We start from the raw sequence: 6133 nt of genomic DNA, 5'->3' as shown, positions 1-6133 counted from the left end.
CTCATCCCAGCTTCCGCACACTCGACTGCGAACCGATCCAGTGAGAGCTACAGGTCTCGGACCGATGGTGCCATCAGGACCACATCATCTGAAAAAAGCAGTGTAGCAACCCTTAGCTCACCGAACCGTATACCCTCTCCACCACGACTTCGCCTCGAGATCCTGTCCATGAATATCACAAACAGGATAGGTGACACGGTACCGCCTTGGCGGAGGCCAACCCTCACCGGAAAAGAATCCGACTTACTACCGAGCACACCAACACAGCTCTCGATTTGGTCGTACAGAGATTGGATGGACCTTTAGAAGGTCCACCTCACCCCACAAGCTTGTAAATAACTGTTCTAACTTCCAATTCTGTATTTGAACTTGAATTCTTGTTAGAATGGACATTAGACAGCATTCTCTACAGCTCCTGTAGTACTCCTATTTAGCTTTTGATTAGATCAACGTTGCTGCAGCAGTTCCTCTGATCATTTTCTTTCAAAATAACTGCCTCCCTGACCACAATGTTTAATAATATTAGGCTCAATGCACAGCAGCCATATTCTCACTTCCTTTTCTCACTTCCACTTCCCTATTCTCACAGGTGTTACCAATGATATTAATGAAGGCTCTGTTCCATTTAGTGTAGCACAGTGCTTCTCAGACTTTTTATTTATTTCAAGGACCCCCATAACTCTGAGTGTACAAATGGAACCAAATGCATTCGGTTCCATTTGTACACTCTCAGAGTTACACACCCATAAGGGTCCATCTGGAATCCCCTCCAGGAACCATGAGGGTCCCTGGACAAGATTTTAAAACACGTATCGTATATTATGGACCCTAAATTGCATATATTAATCTAAACCAGATGGAACTGTGAAATGTAACCTTGCTAAAGTCAGAAGAATAATGTGTTGTTGACTCAGACCCAGCCTGACGTCTGCTACTCAGGGACTGTGCTAGGTGTGAAGTGTGGTTTACATCTCCATTGATAATCTGAGAGACAACAGGCCTGGCCTTTGTCCTGTCTTCCTGGACATACCTCGACGGCAGGATGACACTGATCAAAGCCTAGGACTTCAGAGCTTGATCTTCTCGGTGGGGGGGATCTCTGACCCCCACCCCTAATGTGAGCGACAATGTATAAGAGTGACTGTAAGTGACTAGTTGTCTCCGCCGAAGGTGGAGAATATGTTTTCGCTTTGTGTGAGCAAACATTGTTAGCCAAGCTAACATTGGGCAAGCTCCACGTGACACGTGTCAAGTTGTTGACACCAATGCCACTGATTGGCTAGAGGGACGCGTGACGAAATAAAATTCTATAAATAGGTGTGTCACTTCAAAAAGTGACACACCTATTTACCTCACTTTTTGAAGTGAGGTAAAACAGGATCAATCAGACTTGATTGGAACAGTACCTTCAGTAAGTCCAAGTCACCCGTCTGTGCGTGTGTGTTTCCCTCTGAGAACACCTAACATTGGTCAAGCAAAGGCGCAGAAGGCCAAAGCTAAGAAAGCATACTCATCTACAATTGTAACGTAGAAGAGGACTAGAGTTGAAATGATCCCACAACAAAGCCGAACTCTTAATACGTGTCAATATGTTGACATTAATGTCTCTGATTGGCTAGAGGGACGCATGACGAAATACAATCCTATAATAAAAAGGTGTGTCACTTCAAAAAGCCGTTTACGTTTTTGAAGCGAGGTAAGACAGGATCAATCAGTCATGATTGGAACAGTATCTTCTAGTCCAAATCACCCGTCCGTGCGTGTGTGTGTGTCCCTTTGAGAACACCTGACATTGGTCAAGCAAAGGCGCAGAAGGCCAAAGCTAAGAAAGCATACTCATCTACAACAGTAACACAGAAGAGGACTAGAGTTGAATTGATCCCACAACAAGACCGAAATCTTAATACGTATTAATATGTTGACACCAATGCCTTTGATTGGCTAGAGGAATGCATGACGAAATACAATTCTATAAATAGGTGTGTCACTTCAAAAAACCATTTACGTTTTTGAAGCGAGGTAAGACAGGATCAATCAGTCTTGATTGGAACAGTATCTTCCAGTCCAAATCACCCGTCCGTGCGTGTGTGTGTCCCTCTGAGAACACCTAACATTGGTCAAACAAAGGCGCAGAAGGCCAAAGCTGATCAAACACACCAATCAACTGCTGAAACTGTTCAAGACAATGAAGATGAAGAAGACAGACAAGTATTTGAACAAACCAGTCAATTATGACGACTCCCATATGATAGATACCATTAGAAGACAAAATATGATTTTTAAATCATTTTTTTTTTAATAAATATTTCTTTAACATACACCTTTTTATTTAACTACAGTATATATCTTTTACTCTACTGTATCTCATTAGTTATTGCTATGATAATATAATTGCTATAATCTGCTGGCGGAGACTTGTGCTCCGAGGAGCACATTTTCTAGTTAGTACTGTTGTCACACGTCGTGAAAGCTAGTGCAGTCCTGAGGCCGAAGGGCTGAGGCGGGAAGGGGCTCTGCCCCTGGATGTTGCTATGATGCTGTTTGTTTGTTGCTGAATAAACCACTGAATGATTTGGAACATGGAAACTTGACGACTCTTCTACACTTCTTTTAACCAACCAGCCTGGTAACCCGCAGTTTACTGCCTCAAATACACGACACACACATTTGAACACTGCATGCCTGGCAGTCACAATGTGGGACAGCGGGAGTGGGAGAGTCACATGCCTTCTCCAAATCCACAAAACAGATGTAGACCATATATGCATACCTCCAGGCCCTCTCCAGGATCCCTGCCAGAGTAAAGATCTAGTCAGTAGTTCCACGACCAGGACGGAATCCACATTGCTCCTCTTGAATCTGAGGTTCGACTATCGGCCGGACCCTCCTTTCCAGTACGTTGGCGTAAACTTTCCCAGGGAGGCTGAGTAATGTGATACCTCTGCAATTGGCACACACCCTCTGGTCCCCCATTTTGAAAAGCGGGTCTGCCACTCCCTCGGCACTGTCCCAGACTTCCACGCAATGTTGAAAAGACGTATCAACCAAGACAGCCCCTCAACATCCAGAGCCTTCAGCATTTCTGGACGAATTTCATCAACCCCCGGGGCTTTGCCACTGTGGAGTTGCTTAACTACCTCAGTGATTTCCATTCGGGAGATTGACGTAGATCCCCCATCATCCTCAGGCTCTGCTCCTGTCATGGAGGGTGGGTCTGATGTCATTGGGTTTAGGAGTTCCTCAAAGTGTTCCTTCCACCGCCCTACGACTTCCTCACATGACGTCAGCAGAGTCCCGTCCTTGCTGTACACAGCTTGGATGGTTCCTCGCTTTCCCCTACTGAGGTGTCGTATGGTCTTCCAGAACAACTTTGGTGCCGCCCGCAACTATCTCCGGAGTCTCCTGGGATAACTTACCCCGATAGTTCTCCTTCTTCAGTTGGAAGGCTTCCCTGACCACCGCTGTCCACTAGGGTATTCGAGGGTTACCGCCCCTTGAGGCACCTAAGACCTTCTGACCACAGCTCACAGCCGCAGCTTCAGCAATGGAGGCTTTTGAACATTCCTGTTCAATGTTTTCCAGAGGCTTCCCCCGTCATCTGAATAAGCCTATAAGTTATTTATTTGATAAAACCTGTCTATATGACGGGACGGGGGGCGGGGGGGTGGGCACGGGGGGGCGTTGAGAAATTAATATCAGCATCATGGAGTGCATCTATGTGATAGAAACTGGCTTCCCAGCATGCCTCAGAGCGCACACCTCCACTTATTGTTTATTGTTGTGTTATTGCATTGTGTTCTTCGGGTTCATTGTGATGGGTGTTTGTGAGAATGCCCGACTTTCAGCTGGAAGCAGTACAGAGGCCTTGCGTAGGGTTTAACCCAAAGATGTATTTATTCACCAACACATAACAAAACATAACAAAGACATGAGCTGAAGCACCCAATCATAGTGGTGTCCAGCTTCTCACCGTTAGCTCTAAATGAGATGCTCAGACTTTTTTTTATTTCAAGGACCCCCATAACTCTGAGTGTACAAATGGAACCAAATGCATTTGGTTCCATTTGTACACTCTCAGAGTTACACACCCATAAGGGTCCATTTGGAATCCCCTCCAGGAACCATGAGGGTCCCTGGACTAAATGTATTCTAAATGAGAGCTTACCATAAATACATAAATAAACATACAATAAATACATAAATATATTTAACCCACACAACTATGTTTAAAAGTCTCCATGAACTACCAAATATAATAACTTCAAACTACAACATAAATTAGCAACTACAAAAGCACATCATAACCCCCCTCTGACATCCTGACTATGGTCCAGCCCAACCATGCAGGCCACAGAACAGCTCAACTTACACACTTAGCATTCCCTATATTGCACTTCTCAAACGTATTGCCCTTGGTCTCCATCGCACTCATACATACATTACTGTGCAAAATACAATGTGCAAATATGCTCTGCAAACATGATTCAATAAATTAGGGTTAAATGACATGGGCAACATAGGTAACAGAGGACCTCTCTCTGTTACAGTGTTGTTGTTGTTGTTTTTTGTGTCATTTAGCCATTTATTTTTGTTATATGTAATACTGATTATGAAAACCATGAGCCTTTTTCTATTGCTCACACTGAACTTTGTTGGAGCCAAATTATTGCGAAAGCTACAACAAAACCTGTTTCCTATCAAGTACCACCAAGTTGGCCATCTCCATGGAGACGCCCTGTCTCTGTCCCCATTCTTAAAGTTAAGAAATGTTTTAGCCATTTATTTTGTTGCATGTAAAACTGGTCACGAAAACCATATGCAATAGGGGTGGTCCCCCCTTTTCTATTGCTCAATCTAAACTTTTTGGAGAGCTATAATAAACCCTGTTTCGGTGTGATGACACTTCCAGTGAATCTTCAACCCGTCATTACAATGTAATATTGCATTGATGGACCAACTTTTGTATGAATATTATTTATTGTGATTTCTAAATAGGAAAAAAACTCTGGCTCCATATGCATTTCTCATTTATTTAAATAACGTTGCCTTCTTCAAGATCAGCAATAATATAGGACACAGGCACTGGTATGTTATGTAGGCCATACCCTGGGCTAGTAGTAGTAACACATCTGATGATTGGACAATCGTGTAGGGTGAGAAAAACAATCAAGAGGCCTTCAGTGAATCAAAACTCTTAACAAACAGTGACAGGAACTACAACCAATCCAATCACTTCAAAGTGAAAAGAACATTATGTCTCATATCATATCCCATATAGAGGTTTAAAATTTACATCATGTTTTTTGGGCAAGCACATTCAAACGTGTTAAAAACACCTTCAGAAAAAGTGTGTGACACTTTTCCTACTCTCAAGTCTACTTCCAATGGTCACCAGACTCACCACCTCATTACATTTTCCATTATTTACAATTTACAATTCATTGTACATTGCATTAGCAAACGCTCTTCCAGAGCAACTAACAAAGTGCAAGAGCTAAGTAAATGGCCTGAACACTAGTCAACAAATGACAGGGTAAATGTCATGTCAATAGAATTGAGAATTGTCAAGCCTGTCTTCCTTCTCTCCTCTCTCTCCAGATGATGTGCTAAAACTGGTGACATCCACTAGACAACCACCTGTCCTCTAGACCCCATTCCTATCTCGATCTTCCAGACCATTGCCCCTTATGTTGTCACTTTCATTACCACTATCATCAACATATCCGTATCCTCAGGCTGCGTCTCGTCTTCCTTCAAGTCAGCCAGAGTCACACGGCTCCTCAAGAAACAAACCCTTGTCCCCTCAGACATCAAAAACTACAGACCGGTATCACTCTTTTCCTTTTTTCCCCCAAAATTCTTGAACGTGATGTTTCTAACTAGCTTTCTCTCCATCTCTCACAGAATAACCTGTTGGATCCCAACCAGTCAGGATTCAAACCACCCCACTGCACTCCCTGAATCGTCTGCCTCCCACTCTGCAGTACTGATTCTTGTAAGACCTATCAGCAGTATTTGATACAGTGAACCCACCTTCTCCTGGACACCCTTTCTGACCTTGGCATCACTGGGACGGCACTAAAGTGGTAATCCTCCATGACTGGTTAGATACTATCAGGTTTCTTGGAAATGT

This window comes from Gymnoscopelus braueri (assembly GCF_963280865.1).
Source record: "Gymnoscopelus braueri genome assembly, chromosome: 18".
Lineage (NCBI taxonomy): Eukaryota > Metazoa > Chordata > Actinopteri > Myctophiformes > Myctophidae > Gymnoscopelus > Gymnoscopelus braueri.
This window is presented reverse-complemented; position numbering follows the sequence as displayed.